We start from the raw sequence: 24,309 nt of genomic DNA, 5'->3' as shown, positions 1-24,309 counted from the left end.
GTCTTCCCCAGCTGGGACCTGAAGGAGATAAAGACTGGAACTTAATTCCTGTTTCTAAATTGTCTCATCATTTTCACCTAATGTACTGGAACACTTTGCAGAGTCTTTGGTCTTCTTAAGAGCTTTAAGAAATGAGTAAATAAAATAAAATACTCTCATTTTCTAAAAGTCATTGAATTAAATAGGAGAAAGCTTATAGACAGCAGGTGAATACATATCTTTAAAAGGCTGACAATAAAATAATCACTGTTTTACATGATGGATGCTTACTCAGAGCGTAGCGATTTGCTTATCCATCTCATAAAGGGAATTTGCTGTGGACATAATTGGCCCACTACCAGTATAATCCATTATGCACTTGGTGGCAATCACATGGACTGCCAAGACTAGAGAAAGCTAACAATCCCATTAGAGTGAGCATCATTTCTTTCCCTCCAATTCTCTCTGTGCTTGTTGACGTTTTTGTTTTGTATTCAAAGCTGTTGCTGTGAATGCTGCCTCAACAATGTGACCTTTCATACATGCAAAGTTGGCTTAAAAGGCTACTTCTTGACCTGTGGTCATTTGCTCATTGTCTCTTGTTGTAATGAGTCATTGGCTGGTGGCAATGGCCAAAAATGAAGTTTGCTACACCTGAGACTCGGGAACTCTGCCAGTGGGCCCAGGGTCTCCTTTATTCAGAATGAGCTGGCACTTTTTTCATTGCTGCACTCAGTGTGGCTGCTCACCAGAACTACTCCCCACCCTGCCCCGGGAAAACCACACAACTCTTGGCTTGTAGTGTTGAGTCAATGGAAGAGCTGTTTGAAAAAACCTGTTCCCATTCCCTCATTTTTGTGAAGAATAAATGGGACTCAGCATGGGGAGCTGCCATGGCTGAGCTCACTCAAGTAGATAGTGGCTGAGCCTCTTTAGTCCCCTTCATATCCATCTTCTTATTGTTAACAACACAAAGAATAGTCATCAATATTGAACAGTGATAACCGCCAGGCACTTTATGCATATTATTTCCAAACTTCACAATTCTACAGTCAGGCATTATTATGCCCTCTCAGAGGTTGGTACACTGAGCCTCAGAAAACTGGAATGATTTGCCAAATAACACATCATTAATTCATAGTTGAGTTTGGATACAAACCTAGGTCAGTTTGACTCCCTGCTCCTTCCCACCATGATCTCAGCAGTATATGGGACAATTCTAGACCCCATCACTCTCAGGTTCCAGAGAACAACTCCCCAACACCCATGCTAGCTGTGACTATCATATCCTCCTACAGCCCAGACAGGGTAAACTTCCAAGCATCTATCCCCTTCTATACTGTGAGATAGGTCTCTTAATATATTGCAAAGTTTTTCCTAATGTTTATTATAGATTTTTAATTGTAGGTTTGGAATGCCTGCTTGATCATATCCTTAGATTATTTACTGCAACCATTGCTATTATGTCAGATATACTGACATAAGAGATGTTTTCATGTGGTGAAAAAGAATGGGGAGTGGAATCAACTTGTAGCATGATGGGAACTCATGTATACATCTCTCCTCAGTGGAAGACTGTGGCATCTCATGTAGTAGCCACTATAGAATTTGGATGTTTCAGCTGTTTGTCTGCACATGCCTAATACAGCAAAGCCAAATCTCAGGAATTCCCATGTCAATGTGAACAAGTGGCCCATTCTCCAGAGCCAGTGCTGCCTGGCTCCCTTTCTTAGACTTCCTGGGAGAGACTCTAAATTTGCAGTCTGGCATTGATCCTGATTTATTCTCTATTTTGACCTTAACAAATTATATAAGCCTGCTGAGCCTCTGTTTCCTTGTGTGTAAAGCAGGATAATAACAACCTGACAAGAATATTATGAGTACAAAATTATTTAAATGTCTTAATACAGTGCCTAACACTTAGTAGGCCCTCAAGAAGTGATAGTTTTCTTTCCTTCCCTTTTTCTTTGCCCCCTCTCCCCTGCAATCACCCCGACCACTTTCCCTGACTGACCTACCTCTTTTGATGCCCCTGCTGTCACCAAAGTGACATTCTGCATTCCCGCTGCCATTTGCCTGTCTTTTCCCTATGTATGATGAGAACTCGGGGGAAAATGGACTAATGGTGGCCCATTGTTCTGGGAAACTTAGTTAGGAAAGATTAAGAGAAGAATAATTGAGAGGACAGAATCAAGGACTGTCAGTGATGGAAAAAAAAAAACCTATAAGGTAGAGACTTGTACCGTTTCCTCTATCTGATTCTACTCTCATTCCAATTTAGAAGAAAGTATTATTCCTCCCTACTCACCTTGTGATTGCAGTGGGGTCATGTGAGCCATCCTGGACTATGAGTTGTGGGCCATGGTGATGTGCATCACTTCCAGCACAGAGCATTTAGTTGCTGGTGCAAGGTCCCTCAGCCCTGGTCTTGCCACCCAGGGTGAACTCTGAAGTGTTATGTTGAGACAGGACATCATAAGATAGTATTGAGTGACTACATGGAGCAGAGCCCACAGTGACCGACAGTGGGTGCATAATGTGAACAGTAAATAAACTTTTGTTATTTCAAACTACTGAAAGTTTGAGCATGTACATTACCACAGAATAACATATTGACTATAACAGTCCAAGTATTGGCTTTCATGTTGTATTTACACAGAATAACCTATAGAATATAGCAGTCTAAGCCTTGGCCTTCATGTTGTGGCCCCTTGAAAAGGGGTGGGTTTTTGGCCCTAGTAAGCAAGATATTTTACAGATCTTTTGGGAAGGAGCACCCAGACTGGGAGACAGATCTGTGAAATGTGAGTTTTAGCTCTGGCTCATCTACCAACTAAATAGTTCTAATACAGAGCGATTTCTGTATTGTTCATGGCTGTATCCCAAGTGTCTAGAATATGTTGAATAAATGAATCAACACTCCCACATTCCAATTGTTAGAACAAGAAAACTAACCGAGGTTAGTCAAACCCTCTGAGTCCTAACTTTTCTCATCTTTAAAATAAGAGCTAGTATCTCCAAAAATATGGAAAATATATCATCAAAGGCACTTGCTATTCAAAGATCCTTGCTACTCAAAGAGTAGTCCAAGAATCAGGAGCATCAGTGTCTCTGGGATTGTGCTGGAAATGCGAGCTCTTGAGTCCCACCTCAGTCCTACTGAATCTAATTATGCATTTTTAACAAGGTTCCCTAGATGATTTCTATGCACATTAAAGTTAGAAAAATATTGATTTAGATGGCACTAGGACTCAACATTAAATGGCCTGTAATCACATAGTGGGAAGGTTATCCCTTTTCCACTTATCATTCAATCTTTTTGGTTACTTTATGGAGAAAGACAGTTTGATGTCAATGTCTTTAACACCTCACTAACAGCTGCTAATTTCCTTTTTAACAAGGAGAAAGCAAGCCTTAGGTTCCTGGGCAGGCAAAAGTATTTATCTTGACTATAATAGCATTGTTTTATTCTCATTGTGTTTGTTTAAATGGTTGCCTTGTATTTACGGCAACTGATATCAGTTTTCTATTTAAGGTAGTGATGAAAACCTCTTTAAAATAAATTAATTTAGAAAAGTGAATGTAATTAAAGGAAGGAAACACATAATAAATGGGAAGAACTGTTTGCTTTAATGATTCCTTCCATGTCAAGGAACTCCATTGGTTTGACAGTACTGACCTCTGTCTTGACTCCATAGTTTCACTGATTAGGCAACTTTATTTACTCTGCATGGGGTAGGGGTGGGGAAAGTGCTATATTCTATTGTAAATTTAGGAATAAAATGAGCATGCTTAGGTCAGCAGACTCCTTCTTCCTTTTGAAATTTAAATACCTAGAGGATAATTTACTCATAGATAATTTGCTTATAAATTTCCAGTCCAATTGGTAGGATCCTAGCAGCAGGTTCTTTGTTTAATAGATCTTTATGGTGTGCCTATGGTAATGCTAGGTTCTGGTTGTGTGTCTTATTTTCTGTCTTCCTGCCGCTCAAAGGTACTGCTCCCTTTGGAAAGTTCCAGACGAGCCTCTAGCCAGGCTATCACAGTGTCTTTGGTTTCTCAGGTTTTGAATCTGCTCAGAGGCAAGAGTCAGGGACACTGATGAGCTTGGGGTCCTTCTAGAAGAAAGCATCAGGTACTCGTTTTCATGAATCATGAGACAAAAATGGAGAATTGTTTGTAAGACATCTGGCCAATTCCCTCATGGCTTAACCACCATCCATTCAAGCAGGTCAGGCATGAGGGATTTTAGTCATCACCCTTTTAATGACCCTATTTTGGCAAAAGGCCCTAGATAAGAGTGCTCTGCTGCTTCCCTGGAGAGTAATCGCTTTTGTCTCTGAGCCCCACATTTGCTTATGTTAGTTCTCTATCACTTAAGTGGTGCCCCTTTACTCTTCATTATATTGTTCTGTGGTATTTCCATCATGATACTTATCTCCGCTGCTTTGTTTACTTGTTTGTGGTCTGACTCCCTGCTCTAGACTGTAAGCTCAAGGAGAGCAGAACCATTTCTGTATTGTTCATGGCTGTATCCTAAGTGTCTAGAATATGTTGAATACATGAATCAACACTTCCACATTTCAATTGTAGGAACAAGAAAACGAGGATGTGTACTTTAAAGATCTAGTTAGTAGTCACTTTGTAAGATCATTGTTGAACTCTGGAACTTCACCAATTGTTGCAGCTGTACATGGCTCTAAATACTTAATTAAATTTTTGTCTGCTGCATTTTTATTTCTTTGTTCATTAATGCTCTACTTACAGCTGGAAAGTGTTTGCAGTGGCTTATGATAAAGTCAACAATCATCATGCAAAAGACAAGAGCTTATAAGTAAGGGAGGACCCAAGGGAAACCTTTACAAGAAATCATTGCTAAGGTATAACTTTCTACTGCAATCTATGCAAGATCTGTTCTCTAAGCTTCCTTTTCTGCTCTTCACTGGGTAAAGTTGCCTTGGACATTTAAAACTGCTTTGAAAAAATATATATTCAGAGTCCTTGAGCAATTTCTTGTGAAATTGTTCAAAATTTTCTGAAATTTATGCTTGTCCAGGTAACTGCTCATAAAGGCATCATGGCCAAATTAAATGATTTCATGCTTATTTTTCCCTTTCTCATGTTTCTTGATGTCAGTGGAGAGGTAGGCAGGAGTCAGAAGCAGCATTTTACCTAGCCCAGACAATTTTTTCAGTGGTATATATAGGAGCATGGTTGACACTTTCTGGTCTTTAGTCTCCCTAAATACAAAGAGGTCCAGATTGGCAATTTCCAAAGAATATTAAGGGGAAGTACACCAGGAGATAGGATTGGAATCTGCTTAAGGTTGGAGGGTTCCAGGAGTTCCTGGTTTGTGTGAGGATTTCATTGAGTTTATTGGCAGTGGACTAGAAACACATATCATCATTCAAGTTGCTGATGAACGTCTAGAGTTTGCTCCTAGAATCCAAATGTTTTTTTCTTTGAAATCAAAGCCATTTTGAATTACCAACCCAAGTCAATTTTACCTAGCAAAGGCAGAAAAGTCTAAACCCTGCTGTCTTGAAATGTAGGCACAAACTTCTCTCAGATAGTAAATATTCATAACTATTGTGATTGTGGCTGGTGTTCTAAAAATAAAAGGCCAGGGAAATATGGAGATTTAAATCAGAAATTTATCACAGAAAAATGTGAAACAAAGAAGGCAGTTCTCCAATAATCACATCCCCTGAGCTACAGGCATACATGCAGACTTAGAGCAACACACCAACATTTTAGTAGCTGCGTATTCCATGACAAATCCCACCTTCCCATCTCATCACCCTCATAATTCATTTGGACTAGAATAGACTCAGGGTTTTCTTCAGCCCATAATATTAATACTCTTTACCTTTTACAGTGACTTCTCATGCACTATCCCATCTAAACATTACAACTATCTTATATAGAAGGCAGGTAGACATTCCTTTCCCATTCTGAAGATGAGAGTCTGAGAATTTAAGTGATTTGTGAAAAATCATATGATAAGTAGCTGGCAGAACCTGCACTAAGATTCCAAATTTCTGATTTTTTAACTTTGCACTTTTCCTACGATGTCTCACAGCTTCTTGGTGATCCCAGGAGGTCTAACATATCCTGCAGAACTACTCAAAGCTTAAAATACTCGGATATTATCAGGCTTAGATGCTCATCGAAGGCAGTAACGAGCTTGAGGTAGGTGGACTAACCAAGATTGTCCTGGCAATGATCTAGCAACTTTCTGGGAAGAGCCCAGGGCAGACCCACAACGTAGAGCTAGATTTGAACTGCTCCACCCTAGAGGAGTATCAGTCAGCCAGTATTCTCCCCAAACACAAGCCCAGTGAATTTATTTCCAAGGGTAGGGGAGTTACATTTTGTTGCCTCCCATGTGTTTTGAGGGCTTGGGCCAAAGTGCAAGAATTTATGTAGATAACTTTCATCCAAATCAATCTACTCAATGCTTGTTAAATAATTCATTCAGTGATGTGGCCAAGCATGCCTGGGTTGGTCCCATCTAGTCCCAATCCTTTTGGGACATAACCTGGCTCTAGGACACTCATCTTACAGGAGCCAATACAAAATAGAAGCCTTATCTCTCTCTTGTCTCTGCTTAGACTGGTACTTGTCTAGCCTGACCTCACAGATGCCTCCTTCCATGTTTAAAAGATGCTTTCACTGTATTAGCACACATCACATCCTTCTTGCCTTGTGAAATTTATTTTAGCAAAGGTGGGGGGAAAAGAACTCTCCTTTATTGAGCTCCAAATATGTGTCCAACTCTAGGCTAGGCAATTCTAAGAACATGATGATTTCTCAATCTCATGACAATACTGCAAGGTGGTTATTTCACAGACGAGAGAAGAAAAGCTAGAAAGTTAAATGCTCCAAGGTCATACAGATTGGAATCCTAATGGCTCTTCAAATCTCAAGTCCATGATCTTTGCACTCATAAGATGTTGTGAACTCAAAGATAAACTTGAGCTTTGAAGAAGGAGGTGGGTCTTGTCTTCTTTAGGAGGAGACGAGAACTCAACCTCTCTCATTTTTTCTTTCCTGTAGGGCGCAGGGATGTGGAAGTTTAAGAGCAACGAAGGCTCCGCAGAGGATGAGGGAAGCTTCCAGAGGGCAGGAAGGAGGTCTGGACAGCCCAGTCTAGCAGGGGCAGAGCTGCTGCGGATGCCTTCCCAACGCACAGACACTGCAGAGTCCTGCTGGTCCCTGCTTTCCCAGGGCAGAGAACTGCCCCCATCCACGGCCCCTTCAACTTCCCTGCAGCCTGAGATAAGACACTGGAGGTCACGACTGGAGGCTCAGAAGGCCAGCGAGGAGTTGTGAGCGGCAGACAGAGGGGAAGGCGGAGGGGGGGGGGGGCGGCCAGGTGGGAGGTGGTGTGCCAGGCTTGGGCTCAGTATGTAAGGGGTTGGGCAGGCCATGTGACTCCAAGGAGGCGGAGACAGGCGAGCTGGAGGGAGGACGAGCAGGCACGGGGAGGGGTTCGGGGAGTGGGGGCGCAATCTGAATAATTGAGGAGCTGTTCAGCAGCAGCGGCTGCCTCCTGCCTTCCTTTGCCGCCACCACCACTTCCCATCCCAGCTAGAGAGACAGCTCCGCGCAGTAAGTGCGGACTGCCAGCCACCAGCCTCGGCAGCCAGCCCGTCGCCTCCAGCCCCGACCCCGGTAAGTAAACGGCCCCCTTCGCTGCAGTTTGTCCCTCTCCGCGACCCCCGCGCCCCAGCGGGACCCCTGCAACTGGGATGGCCGCCTCTCCCGGAATGACCCTGGGAGCCGGAGTCACCGGGAGCGGGGGACCAGGAATATGGCGCGGAGGCCGAGGGCGCCCTCCGGGAAGGGGTTCCCTGGAAGAACAGAGGAGCTGGGTCGGGCTCTTTCCTGCTCTGGCCCGGAATGAGGCCCGGACTGCCCGCGGTCTGGGGGCACCGGGCTCTGACTCGCGGGAGCTGCCGGGCGGGGCGGGGGCCAGCGCGGCTCCGGAGCCGCTAGAGCGGGAGGCAGAAGGGGAACCGCGAGCGGCGTGAGGGCAGCCTAGGTCTCGGCAGACGCCGGGCCCGTCCTGTCCCCCGCCTTGGCGCGCACCCCGCACGGGCAGCTCCGTTCTCCGCCTCGGACCGAGCCCATGAAACGGAGACGCTTTTCCGGCTGCAGGCTCCAGGGAGGTCGGGAGCAACGTCTGCCCTTTTACCTGGGAGCAAACTCCTCAAAGGGACTCCCGCCGAGCCCAGCACCCCGACCAGGCTGGTGGCGCCCCGAGGGGCGTCTGTCCCCGGAGAGTGGTGACTCGCCCGGGAGCGGCGAAGAGGACGTGACGGGAGCGGTGTCCAGGGAAGCTCCCTGCCCAGAGCCGGCAGCCCCAGCAAGGGGAGCTCTCCTGCACTGCTTCAACCCTCAGTCTCCTCTCTTCCCTCATTCCAAAGCACATCAGCTCCCCTCTAATCCAAGAGGGCCAGGCTAGGGCTGCGTGGCCACGCGGGATGCAGCCCCCACCCTCCTTCTCTCTCCTGTGTCACCCCGCCCCCTCCCCAAATGAGTATTTTATATTGCGATTGAAGAGTGAGCAAAGCAAAGGCGAGAAGAGATGCAGGAAGGCTAGAGCAGCGGGGCTCGCGCCTGTTCCTGGCACTCCTCATCCCCCCACCTGTGTGAAGCTCGTTTCCTTGAGATTTTGAGCGGAGACACTCAAAGGAACTGGCTCTGGCGAAGGGATCCCCGCCTGAGTGTCGGTGAACGTCACTGGCCCGAGTTGCCCAAGGGCCGCAGGATGACAACCTGCCTCCTCCTAGGTATAGGGTCTAGGAGAGCGCTGGGGGCAAGGTAGCTCTCCTCCTCCGACTGAGTGCAGGGAATGGCGCTGTCCGCGGTGCTGAAAGTTCTCGGAGGCTAGGTGCTAATACCGCCAGGGCCCACATTCCCTGCGAGCAGAAACTGCATTAGAACCCTAAAGGGTTCTAAGCAAGCGACCTAGAGAAGCAGGCGAAGAAGGGGCTTTGCCTTTCCCGGTTTTCTGCTTCCCCGGGACTCCGCTTGGGAAAAGGTTTCCGGCTTTCCTGAGTGGAAGAGCAGGAAGCGGGTGTCACTTCAGGATACAGCTTTGCTAACTTCGGGAGCTTCCTCGTTCTACTTCCTATACCTGAGCAGTGAGACTTCCTGTCGGTAAAGTGTTGAAAGGCAGTTAGGGATGCTGTTTTGATAATAAACATTTCTGTGGCTTTCAGGAATCAGAGAATTGTTAGGCTACACAAAGGAGGGGCTTCATGGTTGTAGCTTTTTCCTCTTCTTAGAACCCTTCTTTCCCCACCGCATGTTATTTACACGCTCTAGATAAAGATAGCTAAGCAGCCCTGTATGTTTGTTTCTTTAGCTAGTCTTTTATATTATGGGCAAGATGGGGAAAGGATTGAGCCAACTTGGGGAGGCCTAGTTTGTACTGAACACCTCTATCTGCTGGGTAATAATATTTCATTTAAACTTCACAACAGCTGCCAACCATAAGTATCACAGAGAGAAGGAAACAGAAACTTGATTCCAGAGATTGGATTCAAAATCAGATCTATTTAACTCAAAGTCCAAGCCATTTTCATGACTTCATTTTGGTATTTGGCTCTGAATAGCTGTTATTGGAGATTATAGCAGGAGAATGACAAAGGAGGGAGGCCTGCTCTTCTCTTTCACACACTCTCCTCTCTTCCAACCCTTTTCTCTTTAATCCGTTCACCCACTCACTGTCACGCACTCCCACCCTCCCAAATGCTTTTGCATGCTGCTTGAGATACCACCGTTCACACAACTTCAGCTCCAATACTATGGAAACAAGTTAGAGAACTAAACCAGCAGCCTTTTCTAAAAGAGTAGCAGGGCTTCAGGAAGTCTGGAGAACTAGAGTCCACATGTACTTTCATATTTAGAATTATACTGTTGAATTTTAGAACTAGAATAGCTTTGAATATCATTTAGCACCATTGTTTTACAAGAAAGAAAACTTGGAAACCAAAAGATAGTCATTAGTCTAAGTCACATGATTGAAAAATTAGAACCCAGTTAACTTGATTCCAGGCCCAGGGCCTTTCCCACTATTTCATGGTGTCTGAAACACTCTTCCATACTGCCTTCTTTGATTATCTTTGACTAAACGTCAGCATCAGTGAACTAAATTAAACAACATACCAAAAATACAAATACTTAACATACAAGCATTCCTCTTACCTTTCTTCCAACTCCTTTGTCTTCCAGCTGTTTCCCCTCTGGTCCTACTATTCCAGTGTTGTCTAACCCAACATACCTGGGAGATATGACCCATCTTCCTCAGTAACAGTTTTCTCTGTAGCAGCAATTCACAAATGAGAATGGTAGAGTGTCGTTTCTTTACTTGCCCTATCTTGTCTATATCTCCTCTTCTATGACCTATTCCCAAAAAAAAAATTTTCCCAAAATTGGTTACCCTAAGCAACTGCCCATGTTCTCACAGGGACTGGGAAAAGGCCCTAATAAGACCTAAAGATTTTTATAAATAAAGATCATTATAAGTGCTAATATCTATGAAATGCTTATCATATGTGAGGCACTATGCAAAGTTATTTCATCAATCATTTTACTGAATTATCACAATTCTGTCAAGTAGGTAGCTCCATTAAAGATGGTCCTAGGATTCTAGTTCGCTCTAACATACAACAGAATCTGATGTTCTGTTCATTTCCTCTTTCTTCTCTTTCCAGCTCATAGTAAAGTCTCATCTTCATCAATTGGATTTTTGTATTTAATTGATAGTTCCATCCTGCTCCAAAACATAGCATTTAGAAATTCAAATTCAATTCGAATGGCACTGTTTTGCTCTCTCATCTCTTAATATTTACCAAACATATTCTCCCCATTTGTTATCTCTTATTTAAAAATTCCCATATGCCTTCTTATTGATAATGCCAACATTCTGCTTCAAACCTTCTCTAGAGCCAATTAAGGTATAATTTGTAATTAAATACATAACTTCTATTGTACCTTCACTAGGTGATCTGTCAAGAATGCTGTTGCTGAGGTGCTCTGGGCCCTGTGAACCAGAACCTTAAACTGTCTAGAACTACTCTGTCCAACATGGTAGTTCCCAGCCACATGTAACTATTTATAATTAAATTTTAATTAAACTTTTAAAAATTAAAAATTTAGCCCCCCAGTCACACTAGTCATATTTCAAGTGCTCAATAACTCTATATGGCTAATGACTACTGTATTGGACAGGGCAGAGATCAGAAAATTTTTATCATTTAAGAAAGTTGTGTTGAAAAATGCTGCTTTAGACAATACTAAACACACCCTCACAGCAACCAAGAACTAGGAACTGGGAAGAAGTAAGGACCTACTCTTCTTTGAATCCTCTGCCAAGAAAGGCAGAAAAAGCCACTTATGCCTAATACATCACCAGTAGTCCAAAGATACCTAGGACAATTAGGCTATGAAGGAGTGTGCATGTCTTACTTAAGGAGCTGGTAGCCTCTGGAGTTTGCTTCATATGAATTCTATGTTACTATAAAGTAAAATATTCCATGAATGAGGTTTGCTGGTTTCATGAATTTTGACTTAGATATAATCTGAAAGTTCCAATTCAAAATCCAAGTTTATAGATTACATGTATATGTAATAACATGTGTGTGTGTTTATCTTGTCTTAGTAATCATAGTATGATAGACATGGAAAGAATATAAGACTTGGAGTCAGTAGTACAGGTGCCACTTACTACTTGGTGACATTATGAGGCCCTCTAGAGCTCCATTTCTCCATCTCTAAGATGTTGATGAGAATTGCCATAACAATCTCAAAGGAATTGCCATAACTATCTCAAAGGACTACTGTAAAACTCAAAGTGTGTGTACATGAAAGTACTTTGTAAGGCATGATTGAATCTGCAATGGTTTATTATTTTATATAGATACGGTACAATGTACAAATAGGGTAGTTCAGGCTGAATGCATTTCTGAATGATTTTAATCCTTATATGACTGTATTTTTGCCTTTGTGGTCATTTACTTCACTGAAAAGTGGAATGGTGAAGAAAAAATTTAGTTATTGAAATTTCTGATTGGTTAGATTCTATTAATTGAAATACCATGCATTGTTTGTTGTTTAGTTTATTTGGTCCTGAACATTTTCTTCTCAGGATTAAAAAATAATAATAACTAGGAAGTCTAAGTTGTTTGGAACAGCTTTTACCTTTTAACTAATAGTTTTTAAGTAATTATCAATAATGATCCCATCATGGTAATAGCGGTTCAGAAATAACAAAATACAAGCATTGTGGATATTCCTCAGTGTGAGTGCATGAGAGGGATAATTTTCAAAATATATTTTTACTAATTACAAATTGAAATGAGCTTCTATCCATTCTCATAGATCAATCAGAACAAGAATAATTCTATTTCATGCATTGATTAAACCAAAATAAAAGTGAAGGTCATTAACTTGACTGAATTATTGAGTTTGCATTAGGGATTCTAACCTTAAATAACAAGTCTTTATTCATTCTCTAAGTTGAAATCTGTTGGGGTCATTAGGAGAACCTTATGCATCTGGCTAACATTTACTCTCAAACCTGGCATCTATGACCTACTCCTGCACTTTGATCTGTGTATGCTATTTATGCGTCAAGTAAAACTGCTTTTCAGATGCAGCCATACCTTCTATAATGGCTCACCATTTTGATACTTAAATATTTTTCTCTTATAACACAAAGATTAACACAGTGCTGAGATATTGTAGAAAATAAGCCTGGAAACAAAGCTATTCCATCAGATCATTCTTCACTGTATTTATTAGGTTGTTATCATCTTGAAAACTCAACGAAGTCACTTTATTTATTCATTCATTCATTAACAAAGCACCTGAGAATCAAGCTGAGTATGACCAAGGGCATGAGGTTTCATCTCCAGTTCCAGAGATCTAGTACCTTTGTTTAGAGTTAACAAAGGTATAGATGCTACCTTATAAGATGCTCTGCCAGGTAAATAGTTGAGACATACACTTAGCCACTGTTTCTGGTCAAGCCTGCTGTCCTCAAGCCTTTGTTGCATATGGGACTAAATTACTGAAGGAAAAATAAGCGAAGCTGTTAACTCTGGCCTCTAGTAGATGATGCTAGCTTTAACAATAAACATATGTTGCTGGGCGTCATGATTTATTCACTTCATTGGACTTGTTTACCTCTTGGAAGGACCTGGATTTTGGAAAGGGGAAAACGCCATTACCTTGGAGCTGAAAAGTTTTTCTCTGTCTGTAGCTTAAAGGATTTCTCTAATTGTATATCCCAAGAGATAAAGAGAACTGACAATGTAGCTTTGAAACCAATCCTAATAGCATACAATCATCCATTTAATCAATAACATAGTTGAAGAATGTCCTATTTTGACACAAAAATGTTGTGGCTAAGGATGTTTGGAACACATGGATGATCAATAAATATTTGGTGAATTCAGACCATTGTTCCAGGTTAATTCATGCCATACACTCGTCTAGCCAACCCTCTCTACCAAGAATTCAGTATTCCCTATGGCATTTTCCTTTAGCAAATAAAACAGGAGGCAAACACAGTATATTAAATCTTACCCTAATAACCACACTTCTAGCCCTTCTTGGGGCATAAATAGTGATGGCCAAGACAGACTACTCCTGAGCACCGTGTCTTGCTGCTTCACCCAGAAAACAAAGCACACATCAGCCTAAGGGCCTTGCATTTCACTGTGATGAGGCAACTTCAGAAACTCAGAGCTTAAATGGAGTTGTGTGTTCTTTTCCACTCTTATCTTGAAGAGATACCTGTCATTTCCTTCAGAAAGTATTTGGCTGGCCTTCATGATAGCAGCAGGCAATTGCTATTGTTCCTAAATTCAGAAGAAGCTTAGCTTAGAATGAAAGCACATATATTAATTAGAGGAGAACTAGCGACATCACAGTCTGATGGTTTACAGAATATTATCCTTTTCCAGGAATAATAAGGCTTCCCTTTAACAGTTTTAAATGGTGATTACCGACAAAAATGAAAGAAAAACAGCTCATTCTATTCTAGCAAGTCAATAAGGAAATGCCTAGAATTAACTGATTCTTATTTGCCAAGGCAAAATATTCCAACCCAATGAACAACAAATAATCAAGCTGGTTCTCATTGTCTCTTCATTTTTTTAAATTTTTTCCATGTTTTTGAAAAATAATCAGTAAATAAAAAACAATTGCACCCAGGTGTTTAAACATTCTGATGACAAAATGGCCTTCAGAAATGGAAAGGCTTAATTGTTTGTTAGAGATTATACAACATATTATATGCCAATATTTTATAACAATCACATAACTGAACTCTCTCACTTTAGAGAGAAATTGATGCTGGGAACACTCACCTGAGTTGATGTCAGAGGAATATGACTTGAGTCTTCTCTCTCTCAGCCAATTATAGAACCCACTCTGCATTTTTTAACATCATGCATCATTTCATTAGACATGAAAACTTGTTTAGTCTATGAGTTTATCAAAGATTCAGGTTTATCTTTTCTCAAAGATTCAGGGAGTAGGAAAGAGTATGTGTTTGGATTTCCGATGATTTCCCTTTGTACCTCCAGGTGAAAGAACTACTGGTCAAGGATGGTCAGCAGGTAGAAATTTCAGGGGTGGAACTATGAGCCATAGAAAAAGATTCAAAACCTCAGCATCATCCATGTTGCAAGAACTTAGGCAAGGATTTAACTCTTCTTACCTTTTTAATCTTCATCCCTAAAAGAAGATATTTGGATTAAATAGTGTACAACATCCTGCAAGCCATAACATTCTATGGTTCGATGAAATAGGGCCAAGAGCTTGAATAATCCATTATTTGCCTCCTTAAGCCCAAAGAATTAAACAAAAATCAAGATTCTTATTTTTACACCATTATTTATCAAAAGCTCTGAATTTCATGCTAGTACCTTACCTGGAAACAATAATGATAATGATAGCTAATACTTATATACAATTACTATGACCTTATAAGGCTGGTAATGCTATCATTGCCATTTTACAGATGAGAAACCTGGATACTAAAGTAGTTAAATTACCTGCCCAATTTCACACAGGTAACAAGTTTGTACTACCATGCTACACCGCCTCTATAAAAACTACAAATCTGACAGATAGATAGCTGATGTGTGCCATTTATAGCCACTTGACACAACAGCCAATTCTCTGGAGAATTTCTATTTTAGCTCAATTTTTCACTAGAAGAGCAATCAAGATGGTGAATAGAACTTCAGTCCTGTGTATGGGAATCTACATTGTCTTTCTGTAAGATGACTCTTGTGCTTTTGCAATTGATGTCATTGACCAATTGTTTACGTGATTCAGCATTGAATGTTGGTGCTCTGCAGGTGGCTGCATGTGGTGAGGACCACTCTGCTGCCTCTTCCCAGAATGTGTGGCCAGCCACACCACCAGAAATAGATGGATGTTGGTGCAGGATCAATCCAGCACCTTCTAATGCTATAAAGTTCAGCCCACCACATCTTTACTGTTCAGTAGAGTCTTCTAGCTTCTGCCTTTAGGTTTTTGACTCAGTGTAACAATCTAGACAGCTTTTACGGTAGAGAGGGAGAGCTCCCAGAGTGTCATTTCCTGGAGGTAGGCTTGGGTCAAGGCTAAGACTAAAGCTTTCAAAATCATGTTGTGAAAATCATTTTCTTCTCATTAATCCTATGTTAACAAATTAGTCATAAATACAGTACACCACAGTACCCATCTATTTCACTGCAGATTTCAATGTACTGAATATACAAATGGGCATTTAGCTCTTAATATGTTATATCAAACCAGCTAAGAATGCTCTGACAGTAGTCAAATACACATGTTTATTCTTTAGCTCTAGTTTCTGGCTTGTTAAACTAGCTACATATCCCATCAACACGAAGGCCAATTACAGAATACATAACTCTACTTCTTCCTCTGTGGTTTTCTAGATACTCTGTGGGGAGCGGGATGGCCTAGGAGTCAGAAGATCTGGTTTCCAGACTCAGCTTTGAAATGTACTACCTGTGACATTTGGGCCAGCACCATTCACTACTTCAAGACTGAACTTCCTTACCTTTAAAATAGGGGTAATAGATCTTGCCCCTCACATTACAAATAGGGCCAATGAGATGGCATTCATTAAAGCTCCTTGTTAACCATAGAGTTAGTCCAGAGGAAAGAGATGGGTTTTCCATCCTTTCAGTCTTTCCCAGCCAGAAATTACTCTCAAGTTGTTGATACCCAATTCTGAACCAGGGTTGACAGCTAAATCAATGTCTTTAAGGTTAAGAAGAGCTTGGATTTAAATTTGTAAATCTAGAAAATGGCACTTACAATAGGAGAGGCCTCCTGGTTTCTTCCAAATTAATGGTCCTCAACCTGAGGCAATGTCACCTCAATAAGGGGTATTTTATATTGTCACAGACACTGGAGGAGAGGGGTGTTACTACTGACTTTTGGTGGACTGGGATCTAGAATGTTAAATATCCTGCACTAGACAGAAAAATCCTGCAGAATAAAAAATGTCCTGTCCAAAATGCCAATAGCACTCCACCCCCACTGAAAAATACCACTCTAAGTAATGTGCTGTTCCTGGTCCCTAATTCTCCAACTGATGCAGACAGAGAGAGTTTGCTTTTCATCTCCACCCACAGATGAAACCCAGCCATGCTCATGTGAGGTCTGTAGTAGTTATTGTTCAGAAGCATGACCGGACTTCCAGTAAGTTTACCAATAAGTAAAACAATGGGGTCAGAGATCAGTGGTTTTAAAATTAGCCCCCAGAAGCTTCTACAAAAAGCCTCCTCCAACCTTTGCAGGGGCAAAGATTCCCAGCAGGTTAATATGCCTATAATGTGAGAGCTGGCCTAAAGGTTGGCATTTAGGGCTGCAAAATCAGTAAATCATGATTCTAAAATGACTATATTTGCAATTTATTGAAGAAACATTGTAATATGCACTTGTTTTATGACAAGCATGGGCCTAGCTAGGCAGTGGATATGAGACATAATCCCTGCCTCAAGTCACCAGTAATCTGAAAGTTCCACAGATGTAATCCCCACTAATTATGTATGCAACATGACACATGCTGTAACATATTATGAGGAAGCCTCCAAGGAAAGATCAGGAAACAATTCACTTCCACAGAGGAAATTATAATTGAACAGTATCTTGAATGGTATATAATATTTTTTCAGGTGGATAAACGAGAGAGAAAGCTATTGTAGGAATGGGACCAGCATAAGCAAATGCTGAAGGTGTGAAAAGAAATGACAAAAGTGCAGGCTGAACTTACCTGGCTGGTGGGAGGTCATATTGGAAGGACTGAAGAAACTTGAATACAGATAGGTGGATGTATACCTAGGAGGATGTACAGATAGGTGTCAGCCAGGGGCTTATCCTTCGAACAGGGATTTTATGATTATCTTAGGAATATCATTTGAATTCAGGGCTCATGGAGTCCAATCTTGCAACTAGAAGAAATCTCAGAAATCACCCTAGCATGCTCTTTTCCCTATGTTTTACAGTTGAAGTAGTTAAAACCCAGAGATGTTGAGTGACTTGCCCAAAGTCAGCTAGCAAATTTGTGGCAGTATAAGAGCTAGAACCTAGTCCCTCCTCTCAGTTCATAGCATTTTGTCCTGCTCTGTGCTGCCTTTGGGAATTTTAGCCATCATTTGAGCATAACCCAATGTAACACACAAAGTGACTGTTAAATATTCATGAAGCTCAAGTTTTCCATTGTTCACTATGAAGCTATACCATTGTTCCTTAATTACAAGCAGGTGATAGATAAGACCCTGCTTCTACATTCCGAGCTGCTTCTACATAGAGCAGTCTCTTCAGAAACACAGACAGACAGTACACCAACACATGAGGATGACATCCTTTGCCTGCCACACACATCCTCCCCGGCCTCCTCATTTCAAACTGCCAGAGATTATGGAGTCACAGCCTGAACAGAAGGCATCTTAATCTCTGGTGGTTCTGTAAATAATATGCTGTTCATGCTTGCATATAAATTATCACAGTCTCTCTATTTTCTAGATGAGGGAGGCTTCAGAAAGATGAAGCTGCCTGCACACAGAGCACATAAGAGATAGGATTTCAGACTCCAGAGTTTCAGCCCTCTTTGTAACAGGGTTGAATTTTTCCCTCGTCTACATGCTCCTAATAATTTATCCAGGCTTATGGTCTTAAATTTCACCTTATAGCCAAGTTAATCTAGTCTCTGTATATTTAGGTTTCTAAAATCAGTTATTTCTTACTTCCCTTTCTCTCTAACCACTTTTCCTCCACCCTTCATTCAATAAGCATTTAATAGAAATCACCTAAGCTAATCCATTCAGTTGATGAGAATAGAAACTGAGACCCAGAGAGGTGAAGCCACTTGCCCAGGTTTGCTCAGTTAAAAGCAGTACGGTGACTAGATTCCCTGACTCCCAGTCCAGTGCTTTGCCCTTCACACTATACTGCTATTTTCCAAAGATAAATAACATGGTATTTCCCACTCTCAGGCTCCCTCACTCCTTGCACACCCCACAGGATGGATAGAAATGACTGATTGCATGTGCTCTGAGGTTCATTCCAGGACCTTTTCTAGAATTCCCACAGCTTGTTATCCTTCATGCTGTATTGGCCCATCTAACATTAAGAAGCTGGTTAGGGAAGAGTTTGACATACTTTCTGGTCTAGAGGATATTTATGATCAATGCCACCACTCAAGTAGTGATCACCATAGAAAACAGTGTGCTCAGGAAGAAAGAGTGCAGAGTTCATGGCTCTCATCATTTGAGAATGAGGCATAGCTCACCCAGAGTTTACTGTAAGTGGCAGGATATTAGATTCATAATCCCAGAGACCAGGTAATTGGGCAATTAGATGGATTTAAGCAAGATTGGGAGTGGCCAAGAAAGTGAAAAAAGACAACTCCCAAACCACTTCTGCTTCAGGGGCAGGGTGTTTTGCCTGGATTGATCACTATGATGCATTTCATTACTGTAGACAAAGATCACATTGATAAAAGACTTTTTTAAATCAATTGAACTAAAATTTTCCATTTATATAGAACTTCTCAGGAATCGTTTTAAGACAAAACCAGATGGTATTTCAGTAAAGATTATATTGAAAAGAGAAGCAAGTAAGAGGTGAAAGAAACCCCAGAACTAGCTTCTCAGGTAGGGCTTTGTAGGGTCACGATTGTCTCACAGGCTGATCGGGCTAATTAGGTACAGAAACTTAATTTTATCAGTTTTATCAAGAGTGATCCAGCTCTGAAGAATCCAGCCATGCTCCTTAGGTCTCAAGAGACTGATTTGTTAGCTAGATGCCAATATAGCCACATACAATAGAAGATGCTTCTAAGTGTGGCCCAGGCTATTTCCTTCCTAATAGTGGGACCGTGAGAAAACCAAATGAGTGGTCAAAGATAACCTGTGGGCACAGCGTCAGGATTAATGGAGTGGGACAGACAGTCTCGTGAAATGTGCCATTCAGGCTGCAACAGAGGCAAGAGAATGCTTCCAAACTCCATCCAAGAACACTTTCCAGGTTACCAGAATAGTTGTGTCCTTCAAAAAGAGGGTCTTGTTCTCTCTGTTTCGCTAGTGGTGAATAAACTGGCAAATTATTTTGGGAAAAGATGGAGACTTTATCTAGTCTCTATGCAGCCCCCATCTTCCTTAGGGTATTTTTCTAGATATGTTATAATACTCAACTCATAGCCTATCTTACTTATGTCAGTGACATCTTGTCCAAAGCCCCTTACCAAATCTTTGAACTCCTGGGCCTAATTCTCTGCTAACGCAATGAAGATAGATCAGCAAAATCATTATTATTATTCATGTACTTGTATAAGATCCATTACGATTAGTCTGCTTCTGAGAAAGTTTTTTAATTGTGGATGAGCTGTACAGATGGTGAGAATCATGGTCTCAGGTGGCATGGCACTTGAATCTTATATTAGTGACAATCTTTTATTGGTCTCCTTTGGAGAGTTCTGGTAGATGCCACTGATTAACCATCAATAATAAATAAACCATCCAAGTGGTTCGGTTATTTCTGTAAGGGACACATCTCTTGTATTTTGTGCTAATTCTGTTTGTGTCATTTCAGAGGGCACTATGATCTGGCCTTGCTCTGAGTGCACCTGAGTCTGGTTTATCCTTGTCAGTAATCTCCATGTGTGGATCCTGACATTTGAAACTGAATCTGTTAGTCACTCTCACTACAGAAAACAGTCATGTGGCGACTATGACTCATCTACAAAATGCTGAAGGAATAGACTCCCAAGAGGTTTTTTTTAAAAATCACGCAACATTGCTACCTCTAAAAGAGGCCAAACAACCATTTTGACTATTTTTATTTTCCCCTTGAGCTGACTGGTTATCCTGATTCCAAGTAGGAACAAACTACACAGACAGTTTGGGATTCATTTTAGAGTCTGTCCTAGTCACAAAGACTTTTGACACACTTTCTATTCCAGCATCACAATGCAGAGGAAGAAAATATCTGAATGAGTAGAGACTGTCGTGCCAGAAATAAATTCCTAATATAGACAACTGAAATATGCCAGTAGAGAATTTAACTATCAAAACAAAAACAAAGAATTCCCTGTTTCAATACTATCTTAGTGAATAGCCTCTATTCTTCCTTTCTGCCCCCAAGTCTATTTCAACCTACAGTTATAAATAAACACTCTGATCCCATTACAGCACATTAAGAATCTAGAGAAAACTTGTCATTTGAGTACTAAGATATCATCTCTTTACACATATGATTCCAATATAGCAACTTATTGAGTGCTCTTCTTAAAGTCAAAAATAATTAGGCAGCTATATCATAATACTTATAATAATAGTAGCAATCACATTTACTCATTTAATCATATAAAGTAGATATTAATATCCTCACTTTACAGATGAGGATTATAAAATTTGAATGACTGGCCCAAGTTCTCACAGCCAGTGAAGGTTACAGTCAAGATTCAAAGACCATGCCATCTGACACCATGATCCTCACCATCTATACACCCCATCTGCAATTTAAAAATTCTCTCAGAAGCTGATTAATCCTAATGAATCTTATACAAGTGCATGGATAATAAGAATGACTTTGCAGGTCTATCTTCATTGCCTTAGCAGAGAATTAGGCCCAGGAGTTCAAAGATTTGGTATGGGACTTTGGACAAGTCTTACTTTTTCTCTTTTTTTTTTTTTTTTTTTTTTTTGAGACAGAGTCTCCCTCTATTGCCCAGGCTGAAGTGCAGTGGCACAGTCTCGGCTCACTGAAACCTCCATCTCCTGGGTTCAAGCGATTCTCCTGCCTCAGCCTCCTGAGTAGTTGGGACTACAGGCGTGCACCACCATGCCCAGCTAGTTTTTTTGTATTTTTAGTAGAGACGGGGTTTCACCATACTGGCCAGGCTGGTCTCAAACCCATGACCTTGTGATCTGCCTGCCTTGGCCTCCCAAAGTACTGGGATTACAGGCATGAGCCAACACGCCTGGCCAAGTCTTACTTTTTCTAGGACTGTCACTACATCTAAGAAAGAAATAATAGCTTTTTATTCATTTAGTTATTCATTCATTCAACAAATATACTAAAAACTGAAGCTATAATGGGAGAAAAACAGACTAGGAAGCATTAATAAAGATAAGAACCATTGTCTTGAGTATTGTTGCTAAAATAAAAACAATATGAAGTCCCAATTGCCTCAGGTATGTGGAAGATTATGTTCAAGATTTATTGTTTTGATTTTAGTTTTCTTCATCAGTGAAGTGACTTGAATTAGTCTCATGTAACTGTCAAGGAAACAAAATTACAGGCCCTAATGACCAACATAATATAACTTACTGCTTACAAAAACAAAGGCCTAGATCCTCAAGGCTCCTGTGAGTGGTTTGTGAAAGACAGATTTGCCCTAAACTGTCAGCAATACACACTACATCTCTAGACTTAAATTAATATTCTAGAAGTTCAAGATGTATCTACATGTGCCAGGAACTCATTTCTTTCAGTGAAGGCTCAGATTGTTTGATTACCCCAAAGCAAGAGCATAGTACAGAAAGACTAATAAGCTGTAATGGGAGAACCGATGGCAGAAGGGATATTTATTAAGCAAAACAGAATGGGGGTTTTGAAAGGAAGACAAGTAATTTGAAAGGCCATTTTGTTTAGTTTAAGAGAGTTCTAAAGTTTAATCTGGATGATGGACTGGAGTATATTAAGGAAATGTTGAGTGAGAGAATTAAAAAGAAAATTAAGTCAACAATAAAAGAAGGGGTGAGGAATAAAAAAATCACCTGTTGGGTACAACGCACACTATTTGGGTGATGGGTGCACTAAAAGCCCAGACCTCACCACTACACAATTTATCCATGTAACCAAAACCACTTGTACTCCTAAAGCTATTGGGGTGGGTGGGGGGAGGTTTGGAAAAAAGTATGGGAAAAAGAGAAAAGAAATGACATTAATTTTTAGGTACTTTTTCTCCTTGGGAAAGTTAGGATAGAAGGCATAGGGGCATCTGCTGAGCAGTACAAAGTGAAAATGCATCTCATTCCCCACAATGAAAGACTTTACCAGTGTCCAGGCTTTGGAGTAAGAAGTAAATATAAATAAATAGTTGCCTCTTTCTCAGTTTTGAATCATTCTGTTTCCAATTTTCAGAAATCACTTACAAGAGATATCATCGTTAAGCCATTAAGTAATGGATCCCAACCGCACCAAGCCTAGAAGCCTAGTTTATATACAGGAAACTATTTGGACTCTATTTTATTTATTCATTTTATTTTATTTTATTTTATTTTATTTTATTTTATTTTTTGAGACAGGGTCTCACTCTGTTGCCCAGGCTAGAGTATGGTGGTGCAATTATGGCTTACTGCAAACTTGACCTAGCAAGGCTCAACTGATCCTCCCACCTCAGCCTCCGGAGTAGCTGGAACTACAGGCATGCGCCACCACACCTGGCTAATTTTTGTATTTTTTTTTGTAGAGACAGGTTTTGCCATGTTGCCCAGGCTGATCTCAAACTCCTAGGCTCAAGCAGTCATCTGCCTTGGCCTCCCAGAGTGCTGGCATGAGCCACTGTGTCTGGCCTACTATTTGGACTTTTAAGGTGATTTTCTCCTCTTTAGGCAAGGAACATCGAGCCTTTCATAGCATAAGACCAAAAACAAACCAAAAAATCAAGAGGAAATCAGTCATTAGAAAATAAAATAAATTTACCAGCTTAATCTCAGCTTGTATGCAGGGGCCAACTTCTAAGTTTAAAAGTAGGACAATATCAGTTGTAAATGAATGTTTAAGGTGTAACTTGTAGCATGACTGCATCATATCTCTCAGAGCGGTCTATTTCAACTTTGCTTTAAATGTTAAAGCACAAGTCTTGGCTTTGGGGTTTGTTTTGTTTTGTTTTGTCTTCCTTTTCTTTTTTTTTTTTTTTTTTTTTTTTTTTACTGAACTATAAGGTGATCCTCACCAGATTTTTTTGGGTGCTCAGCTGCTTGCAGTTTTTTTAAAGAAGGATTTTATTACAAGCTCAATGGCTGTAGGATGAGTGAAACTCATCTCTTCCAGGCCTTGACGGCTGAACTAAGGAGATTAGACCTTAAGCCACAGGCAGTGGGAGCCACCAAAGGTGGTTGTGACAGGGACAGTGATGGAAGGTTCTGACAACAGTGAGTGGGATGGATGTGGCAGGAGAGAAACAAGAGACAGGAGAGAAGCTGGAAATAGAAAGTCAAGTCAGGAGATTAAACTGAAAATTGTGCAAGAAAAAGAACATTTCATTGCTATAGAATCAGGGCCCATTTTTGCTATTTGTTGGCTAATGTTTAACCATGTCACTGAAATCTTGTTTGAGAAGAACTTAGCTCCAACTTCAAACACTAAGGAGAAAGATGACCTTTCCTCTCCTTGGCTCTATACCTGACTCCAGTCTCCCACCTTCTACTCTCAGCTGGAAGGATTCCTCCACTTATGGTAAAAGGGTTAGCAGAAATGAGCAGAGGTACAGAGAGGGAGAAAAACCAGATGAGCCGCGCCTGCTTGGAACCAAAACAATGCCGAGGAAGCACGCACCCAGAGGGGTGGAGCTGGGCGGTGGTTTCAGCACAGCCCTCCCTCACTGTGTTAGCCTCACCTCACACAGGTCCCTTTGCTTCTCTGGGCCTTAAATTCCTCTTCTACAAAACAGAAGGGCAACCACAGATGATTGCCATCGTTCCTTCAGGCTGGAAAATTTATAATAGCAGCAGCATATTATTAATTTAAACATGCATTGCATGAATCATATTCAATTCA

The 24,309-nt window shown here is 41.0% G+C and overlaps 1 protein-coding gene across 1 annotated transcript in view; it reads left to right on the top strand.

The window, feature by feature from the left end:
• The first annotated feature begins 7,471 nt into the window (after nucleotides 1–7,471).
• SLC7A14 (solute carrier family 7 member 14) overlaps nucleotides 7,472–24,309 on the top strand; it is a 123,557-nt gene continuing 106,719 nt past the window's right edge. Inside the window, exon 1 of the mRNA XM_054480987.1 lies at nucleotides 7,472–7,656. The gene's annotated coding sequence lies outside the window, so the exon portion shown is untranslated. The remainder of the gene's footprint in view (nucleotides 7,657–24,309) is intronic.

Source organism: Pongo pygmaeus, chromosome 2, assembly GCF_028885625.2.
Source record: "Pongo pygmaeus isolate AG05252 chromosome 2, NHGRI_mPonPyg2-v2.0_pri, whole genome shotgun sequence".
NCBI lineage: Eukaryota > Metazoa > Chordata > Mammalia > Primates > Hominidae > Pongo > Pongo pygmaeus.
Note: the sequence above shows the minus strand (reverse complement) of the source record. Positions and strands in the feature narration are given on the sequence as shown.